The following is an 18316-nucleotide window of genomic DNA, read 5'->3' as shown; positions in this document are numbered from 1 at the left end:
GGTACCAGGCGTCTCCATATTTTAAGGCATACCGAGCGACATTGAGACATAAAGTGCCTCCAACAAACAGCAATGCATCGCGCGACGGTACCAACAAACTTCTACCAAACCAAGACAACTTCTAGTGCTAGTTTGAGCGACAAGCCCACAAAAGTGTTTCCATCAATTGAAGACCGAATGAAAATTGCACGACAACGTAACACTAACTTAATGGTACTTATTTTGCAGCTTACAGTTTTAGTTCATCACCAGAGTTGGGAAACGGTGCGCACTCTCCTAGAACCATCTCTGGAAAACTGGCAAGTTTCAAATAAGGCAATTTATTCCCCAAAAAAAGCACTACAATCGACAAAACGAACATACAACCACACCACTTGATGGACGGAAAATGGGAAACTCAGAGCCCAAGAACCGTCCCAAGCTCCAAGTCAAGCAGTGCATCAAGCCATGCGTCGGGAAACGTCTAGGCGAAGCGTTGAAACTTATCATATTGAGTTGAGTCTGTGGTAAATTTCGAATAAAAAGCACTGCATCTTTGCACACATTTCGAAAGCATAGCTGCCAGCCAGCGTGACGTGCGGCGGTGCGGAAACTTCTTCTGCCCATTCTGGGGCGCTCCGAGTCGACTTTCACAAAACTTTGCAAAACTCGTCATGCTCCGGTCGGTGGCGGTTTGCATGCTGCATGCTCGACCTAGAGGCCGTGAAGAAACTGTTTCTTAAAATCTTCTCAACCGTAACCGGGCACCGGAAACTATTTCCTTATTTGCCGTGTACCCGAGTACTTATTGTGCTCCAATTTCCAACATGCGATCCATCATCGGAGGGCCCCACGTTTTGGGAGAATCTGTGCAAGTTTCGTCTGATGGAGCGACTGGTGGCGCGATTCGTTCTGCTTCATCGCATTCCACCAACAACGTTATGAAGCACGAATTAATTACAAACTGGCTTCTCACGGCAAACTTTGGCCCGGTCCATCGCCGAGCGCCGGGTTTGCGGTCAAAATGAGATTTAATTTTAAATTTAATTTCAACTCCGTATCGAGTTGTGGAATCAGATACCGGAGTAGCGTGGATCTGCTTTACGGTAACGAGATGGTTTGGACACAGGACCCTCAGTGGGTCTCGAGTTTTACCGAAAGCGGCGCGTAAGCGTGTAGTGTAGGTTTCTTTCGAACTTGCTCCTGAAGTAAATGTTGATGTGTATATACTAGTACTTCTAAACTTAGTTCCCGAAGCACAAGGATGCGAAATGGCTGTTGAATGCTGGTTAGAAAGCTTGTTAACAATAATTAAATTTTTTTTCAAACACAAAAACAACAGAAACAAATATCCAGACTTATGCTTCGCCGCTTTAGCTTCGTTTACGTCACGACGAGAATGTTTTTTCGATCTGCTTTAAAGTAGCAACATCATAATCATTTTATGACGTAATTCTGCGTGTTCACATTTAACGGTAAGACCTCCCCGTGTCACCATGAGCCCCATGCTCATAAAGTCGGTATAAAAATTACACCCAATTACATTATCGTGCGCGAGCACGTTGCATACCAAGGGGCGGCATGTTTTGCTCGTCAGCAAACCGACATTGATAGTTTTCGCACGATACAGCACCAGCATCGTGGCACGTTTAGCATGTTTAGCTCGTCTAAGTGAAGCTGAAAATGGGAAACAACTGGTGCCGAGAATGCGAAAATAAACATAACGGCAGCAGAGAGGAACCACTTGAAACTGTAAGCTTTGACGATGATCCAAAAAGCAGATGACTTTTTCTGCCGAAAATGAACACTCTATAACCGGTGGCCAGATTATTATGACCCGATTTGGGTTGGGTGGAAACTTTTCGGCACAAAAATCCGCTGATTACTTTCTGCAAACCTCATTTCAGACAAAACGACCATCAAATTCAGAGGGTTTTCCCGAACAGACAAAAAAGCCGGCCACTAACAGCGGGTCGGGAACTGTGCGCTGCTAACACTTCCGACACTGCTAAACTTTTCCGATTGATGTCCTGTTCTGGCAACATTTGCATAGAAATAGGAAAAATGGTAATATGGCTGGATCCCTATCAAACCTCGGCACACATACGATGCATAGAGAGGCTCCAAAGTTTAAGCACCTGAGGTGTTGATGCACCGACTTTGGTGGTTTGTGGCACTGTGAATTGTGTCGTGTGAGCTACTGGAACTGTGGCAGAAATGAATAATTTTAATGGACTCTCTTCTATGAATAATTTCACACACTTGCCTGATGCCAAAAGACGGCCTTTGATTGCTCAGTCATTCCGAGCCTTAGTCTTTCGTACCCTAGCTAATGGCTGACTAACGCTTGGAAAGCGTTTCATTTATTTGCTCTAGTTCCATTCTTTGCTGCGCACCTACTCAATATGTTGTACGCCAATCGCTGCCAACCATATTTTGGCGTGACGAAGAAAACAAAAGAAAACTGTAAGTATTTGTCATTCCTGCCACGGTTCCATTCATCATCTCTTACCTTAGCTCACCTTGCAGTTGCAATTAATTTTCTCATTAAATCATTCGCCGTATCGCCGAGCCAATCTATTTCAAAAACCGTTCGACGGCTTCGGGAACGGCCAAAAATCGAACCAAGCTGTGAAAACGACACTCAATGGGCAACAATGTCCGCTTCAGCAACACGCTTGGCGATGAGCAATGATGTGAAACGCCCCGAGTGGCGTCTGTCGGTGGAGTGGCAGCACGATGATGGTGTGTGTCCTTTTTCAGGTGCTCGTCACGCATTCGTGACGAGGTACGTAGAATTCAATTAGATGCTGGGCTGGAAGATGGTAGCCACTGGATGTTGGGCGATCGATCGAGCGTCGTACGCCATTTCGATCGGAACTAATTGAACGTAGCGAATTCAATAAGGAGGGTTTTCTGTTTGCGATAAAGGAAAGCGCCCCCCACCAGCGCTAGGTTGAGCTCGGCGGATGACGAAAAGAAAACTGTCAATGGAGACCAATTGAAACCTTTCGAAAGCATGGCTGGGTTTTCTTCGATTTATATTCCGGAGTTCCAGAGCTCGTCAAATCGAAACATTTCACTTTCATTACAGGCTGGTTTTTATTTTTGCCAATTATGCTTTCGTATCATTAGGCAACTAATTGTGCCCAGAGCTGCTGCGTAAATGACAAGTTGAAATGCTACGTACTTACGGTATTAATTCGGTCACACCGCACCGTCGACCAAGTGCTACATGTAGATGCGTTTCGCAAATACGGTCAATCGCATCTGCACATTGAAGGGGCCCTAATAAACAATTTAATAACATAATCACACACGCAACCTCAAGCAAACAACATTATGTTCCACGCATGATTAAACAATCTGCCGCTTCGTGGTGTTTCTTTTTTCCGTATCTTTTGATCATAAAACTAACCATAAATCGGTCTCGACGCCGAACGTGCTATTAGTGGTGCGGGGCAAATAGAAACGAATTGTCCACCGCCATTTTTTTTTAAATAAAAACCATTTCCTACATTTGAAACTCTTCTCCGTTGGCGAGAGGTTCGGTCATCGGATACATATTCACGAAACAATTAATCGAATAACGGATTCGAATTGCCTTTGGGTCGTTGAACGTGGGATTGAATTTAGATGGCAATGTTGCGTGCTCTTGCTCCGCGTGGATTCTGCCGACCCGAGAGCCAGCGGATCGGAAACTCATGGTGAGTGCTAAATAAATTTCCAATATTCAATTTAGAAATAACGTTACGAACAATAATCCTGCTTGCGGAAGTGTGCGGAACGAAAAAAATGATCTACAAGAACGAGCCGAAAAAAGCTGTCGAGAAATACACAATAAAACGTCGAATACGTTCCTACGCTAAGTCCCCAATGCTGGGAACAGTGGTGATGTCCTTTACTTTTAGTTCAATTTTCCAATTGTTTCCAACCTACGGATTCAATTGTATATCCTTTTTTTGCTGTGTCCTTCATTTGAAAACCATAGTATCCAACTTGCTAGAGCTGGCTTAAAAACAAAATAAATGTCTAATCCTAGTGCGATGAAAAAACCAATGAACAAGTGAATATGGTGGCCGTGGCCATGGATTTAAGGCGAAAAGTCAATATGTTGGATAAAATTCGCGTCCCACAAAAAAACGGTTCCTCTTGTACAGTGCACTTTGGCTCTGACAACAATTACTGGAACTGGCTTTTTACGAGAACCAAAGTGGCGGCACAATAACAATGCGTTTCCGAACGGTGAAAAGAAAACTCTTGTCAAATGAATCCAACATTGGGAAACGCAACATTATGTTCATTTCATGCACACATACAAATCACAAAAAAAATGCTGACAATTCTGTTTAAAACCGAATACTAATGGAAAAATCCTACAAAATGTGCAGCAAAAACAGTGCGACAGGATGCCGTGCCCTATGCGAATTATTTCCGCAGCCTCGAAACGATTAAAACTAATTCAGTGCTCGGTTTGTGCTCGAGTTTCTTTTGTTTTGCTTTTCAAATTCATGTTATTATATTCTCTTGGCGTCCAACGAACTAACGAACACCCGTTGCGATCCGCAAACCCAAATTGAGCTAAATTTAATTTTCAAGCTGCGCGACGTTTACTACTGTGTGTTTCAATTTAAGTTGAACTCTTGCGATTACGTGCTGAAGCTCAGCTCCGTAACAAAGAATTGACAGTGTGCTATACTTGAGGTTTTTTTAAAATAAACATTGCTATGATTTGTAGAGCACTCTACATCTGCCTTACATAGATAAATAAAAGATAAACATGTGACCTGACGGCGTACAACGGCACCGGCAACAGAACCAACAATGCCGCAGTGCTTCAGACAAAAATCATAACAATCATTCACATTCAACACATGCCTCAAGTGTAAAATGTGTAGAGTCTCATCCACGTTCCACGACCCAACATCAAGCGAAGGGCAACAACGGTTTTTGGCAGATTTTTTCTCTCTTGTCCAAAAAGAAATCATATTCTCTTCTGCAATCCAACTCCTGGCTGAATGGTGGAAGATAGTGGACCGTTAAAATGAAATATGACGTCTGATGCACTCGCAACACAGAGCGCTTTCTGAAAACCGCAAGCAACAGGACACCTCGCATTCCATGCACGATGGCTGCAAGAATCGTTACACTCATAAAGCTTCGCCGAAAAAAGGTACAACACGCGAAGCTGGCTACCAAGGATGGCGTAGCCCGCGATCTAGTGCGGAAGCTGCTATCCATCTTAGTGCAAAAATAAAACATTGTTCTGAGGATGTTTGTCTGATTTTTTGCCGTACGGGTGAAACGGACCAGCGATTCGGGATGGTACATGAAAACCCAAGACAAGGCGTCATGCAGCAAAGTACTGTATAACGTCACTCGGAAAAATAAAAGATGAGACGCGGAGCACGTAAGCATTAAAAACTAACGAACGATTACAAATGATCGTACGAACGACAATCATTTCGAGGCTAAGAATGCTATCTTTTATCATCGAAAAGAAAACGCATTTCGAGGCTCACAATTCAAGCGAGCAGAATGGTAAAGACTAGAAACATGGTTTACTTTACAAGTGACCAGGCGTCTCCATCATTATGAAGTTAGATATAATATTTTTCTAGATTCCCTTACACTTTTTTATAATTTGAACAAGGTTGTTCACTGATGGATATGATGATCGGACTTCCAAAACATTATTGTTTGTTCTACTCTCAAACTAAGGTCTTACATCCCTCGGGCCACCGCAGGATTTAGTTTATTTCCCATCGGAGGACATCACCAATCCTTAGAGGGCCCAAAATTTACGGCTCACGTCCTTGTGGCTCACCTTTTACGATTGCATCCGTTAATAATTGATGGATAGTGCCACCGCTCGATGTACCTTGTGATAATGTTCTCACCGTTTCCGGTTCCTTCTTTTAGGCAAGCCCCCATTTCAATCTCCGGATACGATTTGTAGGGTTTTTTCGAAGCCGGAGATTTATAAAGAATCACTTAGAAAACTGTGCGAAAAGCATTCGATTTGATGGCGATGGCATCGGCAAAAAAGGGACCTTTCACCTCAAAACAATCGGTCTCGTAGAATTTTAGCCGACCGGGCCTGATTATTCCGGAGACAGCCCCTTCTCCGGGCGGTGGTAAAATAATAATCTTCCCACTCGACACAAGGCCATGTGTCATGTTTACGTTACGTACGTTCTGCGACTTGGGCGACGACGCCATGAACCTTCCAGGGCCGTACAGCGCAAGCAAGAGAACTCTGGTGAACCCGGTGAATGAGACATTTAATGAAAATTGGTCCACCGGCTGGCACTGCCCCGTAAAGGAGACGATAAAGAGCTGTGCGGCGCACAAACAGGAAGCGAGGACGAGAGTCGGAACCGGAAGTCGCAGCACTCGTTGAGTAAATTACGATTCGTAATAATGATGTCCGGCCGTAAAGTTTTCCCGGTCTATGGCTTCCACGTCATCACCTGGAAAGGAAGAGACAGAATTAAAAGGGGGAGAGGCGGAGCTGGGTGGAAAAGCCGGAAGTGTTTTCCCGGATGGTGGGCGTGAAAAGATTACTCTTCCACACACACAGCCACACATCATTTTAATTTCAATCATCCGCAGGCCGGTTACACGCACACACAGCAGCGGATGTAACCCCTCTTTAATGGGTTCCGGTTTTTGATATGCTCTCGTCGAACTAGCCCGGTTCCAAGAGCCAGCGAAGGAGAAGCGCTATGCTCGTGACCGTAACGTGAAGGAAGAGGGGCCCACCGAGGATTATCGCTCAACTTTATGTGCCGGTTGTAAAAACCCGCTAAACGCTTCACGCAACTATACGTTACGTTTCTTCGTCTGCCCGATCCCAACATCCGGTGTTGCGTCTTTTGCCAGGTTACAGTTAAAGGCCGTTCAAAACACCCCGGTGGCCCGGTTGGTCTTCCGGTCCCTCGATCTTTGCTCGCTGTAGTGTAACAGTGATAACTGTTCACGAACTTTTGGTTAAACGAAAACCGGCTTTCCGATGCCACCGAATGTGTGCCACCAAATGACCTCGTTACCCGGTTCCGGAACTAATGGCGGAGTGGCGTTTTTCAGTTTTATTACCCTTGCTTGATACTTCAGTGGCCAGCACAGACACTGAAACGGCACCCACATGGGTCGTTATGGATCGGATCGGTCGTGACGAACGGCATTCCCATGCCACAGACCCCCCTGGTTGCTAACAGTACAGGCTCATGGTTCTTTGGTTGGCGCGTTGCGGTAACACTAGGGAAATCTAGGTCGGGAGCTGTGAAACATCTTCATAAACCCGCGAAGAAGTGGCATTGATTTTAGATCCTGCAAATGTTTAGCCCACATGGCCATGTTTCTTCTGACACATCGATTTGGCGTCCGATGACATCGGTTGTTAGTGGCCAATTTTAGTGGCTGTGCTGACTAACAGACAACCTTTAATGAGCTTATAAAATTAACTCAATAATTAACGATGGTGATGAATCATTAGCAAAACTGATTTCTCATCTGTTTCGGTTGGTTCGAGAATGCACTCGGTGTGATTTGCTTACCGCGATTTATCGCCCACCGGTTAGTGGTGTCAGTCACTGCGCTATGGCAGCCATCCATCAGCACGGAACGGTTCAACAATCAGCATGCAATATCGGTTTAAATGCCACGGCCATTGCAATCAAATTAAAGGCGGCATCGCGCGCAAGGAAAAATGGAACCGAAAAAACCCCGGAACCACTAAAATCGTCCTGTTCAGAATCACCCCCAAGCGTACAAAAAGGCGTTCAATCAAAAGCCGTTTGAATTTATGCCGTGTCACGCTCGATTGATGTATTGCGGGTGTACTGGCACACCAAAAAGTGGGGACCTTTGCGTCACATACAACATTCATAGGAATTTTCCAACTCAATCACATAATTTGAGCTGTGGCCGAGAATTATTCAAATAAGGTCAAATTTAAATTACCCATTTAACCAACCTCCACAATATTTCGGAGTTCATGCTGAGAACGGCACTAGTTATTCTGGTATTCTGAAGGTTTAACTCAAGAGACTCGGCCGAGTCACAAAATTTCAAATCAAACCGTACGTTTCTATCCCCATTCTCCGAAACGGATCACATCAAATATTGTGCATTCAATTTTGTGAAGTGACTGAAGCTTGCGATTAGCTAATATTTGTCCAAAATAGACCTCATACGAAGTTGTTCCTATCTCGATGCTGAATCTCTTTCACGCCAATCGTCGATACAGTGTTTGCAGGCTGCAGCTTCATCTCGGGAACAGAAAATCACACCTGCATGCTCCTGTGACGCGTTGAAACCCTTTTCCTATCGGATGATATTTGTTCCTCTCCAACCTTCCCAGCCATTAGCAGCTTCCCGAAACGAAGACCGGAATTGCATCCATTTCCTGTCAAAATCGCGTATCTGAAGCTTACCTTGCGAGCCGCGCAAAAGCATTTCCGCAGCGCAGCGTATTCGATGGTGAGCGTCGAGGTTCGGTTTTGCACGGCCAGAGTGTTCGGTTTGTTGGAGACTTCGGCGAACGCAAATGAAATCCCTCGCATCTGTATCAATCACCTCTGTCCGTCGGAACACGCCGAGGGTGCGGTGTACGGCCACACCAAATCTGCAGCACCCATCTTCGCCTACCCGTGCTGTTTATCGAGGCCACGCTTTCGTATCCGTCGCAGTTTTCGCCCGAATGGCGCCAGAAGCAGTTCGGCTACAGTAAATTTTCAATTTCCGACCGTCACACTCGATTCCAGTGAACCCAGCTGTGTGAAGAATGTTTCAATCAAACGTGTTTACATTCACCACTTCAACTGACAGCCACAAGCAGAATACTACGACTGCCACGAAGTGTGACATGATTGAACGAGTAGACCCGATATGAAAAATGGAAACAGTAAAAAGTAAGAGAACGAAACAGAGAATGGATTAAAACGAAAAATTATCAGCATGGCAAAATCTCACATGGTACACACAGCACGGTCCGGGTTTTACTACAACACGTGCTGAAGCTGCCACTGACAGTTAGTAAAACCGGAAACGAAATGGTGCGCCTATTTTGTCAACAAAATACAGCGTCTCTCACCGCACGTCTCTAGTTTACTGGGGCCAAAAAGTGAATGGTTCACAGAACGCAACGGCCCTTGTTTGACGTGCAGGCCCTCGCAGTCAGCCACATTGTTATAAAACGTATGCTGTTCCCAAACACAGAATGTTCCAACTGGATTTCTACACGGCGGTACGTGTGGGTGTTTACAAACCAGGGCCAGGATGGTGGGCCGCTGGTTTTGTGCCCCAGGTCTGACGCCGTTACGATACGATGCTTGATTGTGGAACGTACGGTTACATGGGTGCTTCCCAAAAATCAAGTTCACCTACTCACCAACCACAATGGTATCGCTTCCGGCCTCTGTGAACCGGGAGCAATAATGTAACAACTCCAGAACCCGGCTGCGGTTGATGCTCGGGTTATGTCTTGCGGCGGCAATGTCAGTTAATTAGTGTGGCTTTCCGACAACCTCAAAGCAGCAGCTTAGGCCACAGGAAAGAATCTTCTCCTCTACATGATGCCCACCAGTCAGCAATTTCCCTGTCAAGCCGGCGAAAATGCTCGAAGCAAGACTTCCCCGAAGGAACGGGCATAAGGCCACATTACAAAAATACGGTGGGTCACGGTGGGCATGAATGGACATGACCTTACCTAAGCGATAGAGCATCGTAAAATATACAGAGATACCTGTACAGAATCGGTACCGGCGAAGATACTTCCTACTCGCCTGATGGACAATTCAACGCCCACATTGCTCACTTGTCCCATTACGTTATGTTCAACTCGAACACCAGGTGCCCTTAATGACCACCGAAATCTATGCACGACTTACTGCTAAATGGACATTAGTGATGACGCGAGTCGCTGTGTTTCTTTACAATCACTGTTAGTAATAATCAAACACCACGAACGTTCCGTATCTTGAAGTCCTTTATTGGTCACCCGAAAGAAGCGACTCAAAATTAGTCCGCCGTTCGCGGCGTTTCGCTTATCACTCCTGGTTCTTTCGTAATGCCAAGAGTGTCCCAGAGAGTGTCGGCCGATGATCCTACCTCTCTCTCTCGTGAGTCGATCGGTGATCATCTCTCTTGGCTCGTATGCGGGTCGCAGCTTGTTTGCAGCCTGGCATGCGAGTGGCGGCTAGCTGGCTCTACCGATATCGGCGGCTGTCGGTAACAATCACAGTGTTGATTTTCGTCTCCATGACGGTTCTCTTGGAGCGTAAAATAGCAACAACGTTGAATGTTAAATAACACTTTGAAGAAACATTTCTTTATATTTTAATCTAACTCAATTGAATGAATTCTTAATGAAATGTTTGTCTTTTATGCTGGATTTTCTATCATCATGTACTATTTAACATACGAAATACCAAAGTCGGGTTCATTCTCATATTAATAATGACAATCAGCTGCTGGTTTTATTAAGCCGTGGTTGAAAAAAACTACTTTCAATTATCGTCAATTTGGCTGTACAACAATAACGAACACCAACCATCATGATGTACGACAGAGCTCAAAACCCGGGCTCCATCGAACCAATGCAGCAGATTAAGTGCTTCCCAGCATTAATCACTTGCGCCAGAAAATAACTTAATTCGATCGGTTTGGCCGCTGGCAAACCGCTTCACACCAGACCATAAATCACGTAAATGAATAAAACCGATCTCTTTCGGAAAAAACGCTGGCCGCAGAAAAAAACTGCATAACATTGCACCCGCGGAACAATTGCGTCATAAGATCAAAGAACAGTAACTCGTACTACGCGCGAAACCAAAACGAAAGCTCTTATCGTTCCAATGACGGAGCCCGCGGAACGTAAATCATTTTTAATGCAGAAACATTGTGCAAACAGAACGATTAATCGCGCTGTCGGAGATCCCCAATAAAGGACGCTTCCTTCTCGTTTACTGTGTGTTTCGAAAATTTTGAAACGAAATAACATTGGGCGACGTTCTTAAAACACTTTCATAAATGATAGAATAAATCCTCGCCCTGTCAGAGAGCATTTTAGCAAAGCGAAGCGAATAATTCCTGGCGGACGATGAGGAGGAAGTTTCTGGTGCTTAAAGACAGTTTCATGCTGCCCTGGACACCACGGACACCTCGAAGGGCTGCAAAAGGATGGGCGTAACTAGACGGCCCCACAACGACAACGATGTTGACCGCACCGCACCATTACTCCTTCCCAGGCTCTAATTTTCGGGTGAACGCGTCTTGGTAGGAGGTCTCAACGTTGACACCTCCCGGTGACATCCGCGTCCCGGAGTCTAGGACCACTCCCGGCCACTGGGTGACACAATTCAATGCTTCATTATAAGGATTACCATCGTTTCTATTTAATCTTCACTCCACGCGGGGTCCCGGCCGTGGTGGCCGCAAAAGGAACGACGTCCAGCTCTGTGTGATATAACCACGCGCGGTTCAATCGGCACGTCCTTCTTGCTCGCCCGCCGTCCGCGAGAGGCTGTGTTGTTGCTTCACTTCATGAATTATGGTTATTAAAATCATAACTCATCCTCTGACGAGCGCGTGAAGCTGCAGCGAACGGCGGCTCCACCATTCGAAACCGCGGACCTTCGGCGTGGTTGTCGTCCCGTGGGCTGCAATGGTATGTGGTTTGACATTTATGGTGACTTGCCACGGCCCTCGGGGGAAATCACGGTTCGTTTACTTGATTGCTGCATCGGAGCATTCGGAAAACGGGAGACGCTTTACTGGTTTTTGCTGAAAAACCACCAAATCTGGAACGCGGATGACTCTGGTCCGCTAGGAAGGCGAATCGCCGGAGAATCCCAGTTTCGGGATATGAGAAACCGCTAGTGCTGCTAGTGTGATGTAGCGGTTCGTTATGGCAGCTGCATTACTGAGGTTGCTGTGGATTGCATACTCCACAAACAAGAAGTGAGCTTTCGACGTCACTAATTACATCCACAGACGACCAGCGCTTCGTCAGGCCAATGGAGAATGGTAAGTATTTGTGTGTTGAAAGTAAGGCAACGAAATGTAATTTGGAAATGGTAAAAAACTTAGAAACTTTTCCAATTATATGAAATGGTTGAAATGATTGAAATTGAAAAACATAGAAGTTCTATTGCACTTTAGCTTAGAACTTTTCACAGTGACTGATAATGGAGAGAATAATTTCTAAACAATACCTGTTAAAAGAAACGGAACGATATATTAAAGCAATTGTGTAATGGAAACATTCAGTCCACTGATTTGTTGACAATGATCTTCAAGAAAATTCAATTAAATGAAACCTGACGTGCATATCAATCAACGTGAAACTTTTATGCATAGTCTCGATCGCTTTCCTATCTTTCTTTTTCCCTTTTGGATAACTTTTACAAAATGCAAGGACTAAAGAAATGTAGAACTGCTGCTACTCACTACTCGATGAGGCGTTATAGTTCAGACTGTGGAATGAAATCCAAGCAATTTCCATCTCTATTTCATTGCGTACCTGTTGCATTGTACCGGTAATGCTTGTCTCATAAATCTTGGATTCACGCTTGACCGATTCCCATTCAAATTCAGCTGGCATTCCGGAAGGACAATAAACAACTCGAGAGTTATTTCAAGAATCTGGACTCTTTTCAACCATATTGGTCATCTGAACAACTCTCAACCGTGTCGCAACCTTGCTTGTAGGGCGTTGTGTTTCAATAACTTTTTCAATCAACCAACCAACCGTTTTTCATTAGTTTAACAACAGCCTCTTTCAGTTGTTCTATATGTCAGTACAATCGTTTAGTTTATTTTCTATACTCGTGTCAGATTCAGCCAGAGCAGTTTTAAAAGTTTGTATGAAGATGTAATTTCATACTTTTAGTCTCTGGCAGATCATGCGGCAGCGGCCTTAGTGAAGGAAACACCGAATAAACTAAAAACCCACTTGCAATCGTACACTTGGACGAACAGTTCGCTATGCAGCACGAATAAGCATCAGTCTGGATGCTGCCGGAACGCTCGGCAGAACTCACATTTTGCGTGATCACATTTCTTAATGAGCCACGCAACAACAGCCACCCAGGATGAGTTGAACAACTCAAACTAGAAGCCACACAGCACAAAGCCACCAGGATGGTGAATGCAATTAAAAGGGTGAAATAATCAAGGCTGCCCTCCTAATGAGATGCACAGTACACAACGCTAGTGGCATACCAAATGGATGTATTAAGCGTGATGCCGAGTTATGAATGTTATGAAATGACCAACCAGGAGACGAGATTCAAGAGGAATACGTAACCGCACCCCTCGAAATCGTTTGCCACATCGTTACACCATGCGCTCGATTGTTTCGCTCAATGTAGAAGTTTATTTGTTGGAATTTTTAGAGCGCTTTTGCTCGAAACGGTTGCGGAACATCAGTAAGTCGCAACGCATGCCGTACACCACAATGGCATGCAATCGCGAAACCACTTGGCCTGTGACTCGCAGCAATTATGCAGCTAACATAAACCAAAGTCCGTTCGGCTGTAACGCGAATCCGGTCTAGGTGTGCGCTGGAAGACACAAACGACACCGTAGCGGTTTCACGCTAACCGTTTACCCACAACACGCAACTCAAGCGGCGTCCAGAATGGCGAGATGGATTGATACCCGAAAAATCGTTCTACGACTACGCCGTGTGCTTAGGTGGCCTACGATCAGAGGCTCTAGGGTGTTCATCAGAATGGGCACCCGTTCCCTGTTTGGCAAGCTGCCAGCCCAAAATGGAAAGTGGACTGCCTCATTAATTCCAATTCACCGACCGTGGGATCCTCGCGAAGGTCTCATCCGCTGGCGAGGTCTGAAGACGCATATGGCTCGCTGTGGCGAACAGATTCCTGTTCGAACGGAACCGATGTTTGGTTCTGCGAATGGATGGCAGGACCTCTACACGGTTCTCCGAAGCCACAACATGTGTGTGTGTGTGTGTGTGTGTGTTGTCGGTCTCGGCTCTTAACCAGATCGCACATCCTGATGGCGACCACACTTTCCGTGCACTACCAACATTCCTCGGACGGGAGGGCTAAGCAATTGTCCCCGATTGGGATCGGGGAGCAACCCGACACACCCATCGCGTATGGCGGAATTCGTGCATCACTGCGGTGTGAATGCAATTTCGTTGCACCACGTTGTCAGTTGATGTTGGCAGGCATGTGAAGCGCGTCGCCTGTCGAACCGTAGCTGAATGCCAAACCCGGCGTTCGGTTTTTCCGAAATGCATCGGTTCCGGTGGCATGCGTCGACGCCATGAAGGGTTCCACAGTTTGCGAACATTTGGTTACGCATATCGAATAGCAATAACAAAAGCGGTTAACAGCGCGGGAAAATATATTGGACAAAGGTCTAGTGAAGGAGGTTGAGAATAATTTAAAGCTTAAATTGATTGTACATAATACAACAGAAGATAGCAACATAGAAGTGCACAATTAAAAGTCACGGATTGATAGATTAAGTCAATTTTTAAGTATAAATAATTGAACCTGGGGAGCAACATAAACTATATGAAAACATGACACTGAAATTGGAAGCGAACAAATTGTGGTTCGGAACCGTCACGCAAGGGCCGGAAAAGGACCACCATTTCCACTTTTAACGCTTATTAAAAATTCCAATATAAATACCTTGCATCAAGGTGGTTCGGTCCGGCATGGGGCTTTGCTGCGTATCATCCTCATATGTCCCTTTGCGATCGCATTACCGGGGCTAAGCGTATCGGTCTTGTGTGCTGGATTGCGCCGCGCTGCAGTCCAGGGTCTGGCTTTTGGAGTTGGCATCCGGTGCGACCAACAGAATGCGAATCAAACCTGGCAGCCAGGACGAGGGTTCGATCTGCCTTTGAGCGATGACATTTCGAGGCGTGGAATTCGATTCGTGCAATGCTCCTGCACACAGTTTGGCACAGTCGACAGAACTAACACAGCCCCACGGGCTTCCGACCAAAGGATTGGGGTTTGCGTTGTTTAGAATGATTCCCATCACCGTTTGTTGTGATGTGGTGTGAATTAATAGGCTTAACTAATTGCATTTAACAGAAATACTGAAACTCTTTTCAATGTTTGATGCTGCGTAACAAGCGCACAGGCAAATCTTGTCAAAACACAAGACTTGGCAAATGGAAAAAGACGAATGACTGACCTCAGACCCACTCTGTGGCCGCGCAAGATTGAAAGGTTCATTTTTCTCCCGATTGTCGATTGTTGTTGCCATCCGGCCTGCCAGCTCACGGAAAGCTTAACCATTCATTTGTATGCGATTATTGATGGTGACGAATGATCCCGATTCATCGCATCCTTTCTCTCCGAGAGCCTGCCTGCCGTAGACGTCTTATTCGAAAGGTTTGAAGATTGATGGTCGGTGCTGAAATTTATTATCTCCCACGGCAAGGCGAGGCTCGTCCCAACCCGATTGTGGCATTTTTGTGGTTTTTGAAGAACAGCGCACCGAACCGATCGGTTCGGGATGGCAAAAATAAATCATATCGTGCGTAACCAATCCTTCGATGTGTGCAGTCATTTGTTTGGCTCTTCTCAATCGACGCAAAAAGGTAGTCCTTCCTGCGATTAGACATGCTTCGTACGCCCTTTTGCTGCACAAAACAAAGAGTTTTTTGCGCCTCCAGCAACCTACCATTCGGGATGTGAGGAGGCATGTATCACTTTTTCCTTACGATTTAAATCACTTTAGTCCTGGGACTATACTCTCATATTAAAGTAAGAATTACTGCTAAGGATAAGGATTTCACATTATTAATCCCACTAAGTTCACAACCAAAGCCTTTAACATCGTAGCAAGTGCTTCACCCTGTTACTGTTTTCGCTTTTTAATAACATTCCTTTTCACCGTACAATTATGTCCAGTTTTCTTTAATAATCTGATGAAGTTTAGATCAAAATCGCGACTTAATTTTCTGCAATGTTCGTTAAATAGGTTTACCTCCGCTTTCAGCATGATAAGCATCGTACTGGGACCAACTTCACTGAGTCCAAATTTGCACCATCACTCACACAAACGAGTTCGTTAGTAGAAAAGGCTTAAGTTTTCAATTTTCTCATTACCCGCCATTGGAACGGCGCCAGGTTCTTAAGCCCTTCATGGCCCAACATTAATGCAGCCGCTTGCAGTAAGGGTGAAAAATCACGATTTCCTTCCCAGAAACGGAACCATCGTCTGTGGGACCCTTCGGATGCACGCTCGAAAGTCAATCGAGCGGTGAATAGTCAATATCCTTCCCCGTCGGGAGTCGATGCCATCGTCAACGAGCAGAACAAAGTCGTCGTCCTCCCGGTCCAATGTTGCTCGCCGGGATTCTTGGAACGAAAACTTTACATCCTGCCTTGACACCAGACCTCCAGATCTCGAAGTCCGGTGTTTTCTCTAAAAGAGCACGTGCCCTCTTGCCTTTTTCAGTCTCAGTAATTCTTTCTCTCTTTTTCGCGTTATTGTTGAAAAAGTAACGCCTTCAAAAACTATGCTGGAACCGCTATTATCGTCGAACCATCGCCAACCCCGAAGAACAACTGAAGAAGGAAAACTTTTACAAGAAACTGAGTGTTGGTGGAAAGAAAAACAGCCCAAATGTGTATGTAAATTAGTTTTAATTAATTCAAAACCGTGTAAATGGCACCCCCTATTCTTCGCTAGGGAAGCGTGTTCTACGTTCAGAAACTGTAGCCTCCAACATTTTCTTTTATTTTGTTATATTTCAACTAACTTCTGCCGAAGTTATTGGCATTTTGTTTCGTCTGAATGGTAAGGCCAATTTGCTGCAACACAACGCTTATTTTTTGCCACAATGATACGCGAAAGATGAGTTCTTCGTGCGAAAATCACTTCAGCCTCAGTCACTTTCGTTTCAGGTACATGTTCAGTAAAGCTGTTAATGACATTTCAGGAATGCAATATTCGCTATCCACGATCCACGTTCGCAACACAACAACAAGCGCTTAATGGTATTCAATTAAATGTGAAAGCACTGCAGACTAATTTGGGGCTGAAACCATTGACCCTAAGTACCACCAGTTGGCATGAAGCTTTTTTTACAGAACCATAGATGAGCTTAACCTCCGACACAACCAGTACCTGGTGTTAGGGAAAGTCTCGTGAAAAAGATTTGAATTACATCACTTGAAAACAAGTTTGCTTCGGAAAGCTATAAAGCCGTATGTTTACAATTCTAAGAAAAATGCAGTTTTGGTTCAGGAAGAAAATTTTCCCAGCCTCACGCCTGTTTGAAAATCACCAAGTGAACAATCATTTTATAGTAGTTTTATACCCATTGTAGGAACTGAATTTGATCCATTCCTTCCGAAAAGAACCGATTTTCCTTGCGGTACAATGCACTTCCGGTACTTGCACTGCACTATTCATGATTAGAGGCCTTGTGTGATTCTCGTTCGTTAAGATGCATTTTTGTTAACTTCAGATGCTTGAAGCTGTAGGTACTATTTGAAGGACAAACAAATCAAAGGGCCATCGTCTAAATAAAAACAATGTTGTGTAGAGCACCGCAATGCGTGTCACAGAGTATTCTATTGGCAATCAGAGTGCGTTGTTGTGGATTGACTTACGAACATGAGTGTTGGTCAACAAATGATTGCAATTAATTTCCAGCACCAGTAGCAAGGAACTGTGGTTTCTTTATTGGTGCTGAACTGGGTCATACACACTCTTTGGGCTCTGGACTCTGGACTCAGAACAAACATTCCGAAACCTAGGCTCCAGGTGGCACCTTGTAACCGGATGTTTAACAGACCACTCCCATCACGGGCAGTCCCATTGTCGAAAGTGATGTGCTATTGTCCTAATTGCCATGACTTGTAAGCCGTACGCAATTTCATCTTCTCTATTAAACGTTCTTTGATGTTAAGAAAAAAGGTTGTGTTTTGTACCTCACAGCAGATCCGTCCTGTGGCTTAATCATCTCTAAAAGTGCAACTGAGAGCAGCTAGAGAAAAAAAATGGTCACTGTCACCGGAAATGGAAGCAACACGTGAAAGAGGAAAACCTGAAGCTCTAAACACACACTGAGAAGACACATTGTTGACTCTAAGACCCTTCAACATGGAGACAACAACATCAAAAAGCTTGGATGCTAGACCGCATTGCCAATAGGCGGATTGAAATGAAAGCGAAAAATAAGCTCTTCAAGCTCACACCTGACACATAAACCGGAAAGGTGACACACAAGCCGAACAAATCTCGCATCTGTCATCTGAACGGAAGTGATACTATCCCGTCGATCCCGACTATCCGCATTTTTCTTGACATTGAACTCCACGATGAT

The sequence above is a fragment of the Anopheles cruzii genome, chromosome 3, assembly GCF_943734635.1.
Source record: "Anopheles cruzii chromosome 3, idAnoCruzAS_RS32_06, whole genome shotgun sequence".
Taxonomy (NCBI): Eukaryota; Metazoa; Arthropoda; class Insecta; order Diptera; family Culicidae; genus Anopheles; species Anopheles cruzii.
This window is presented reverse-complemented; position numbering follows the sequence as displayed.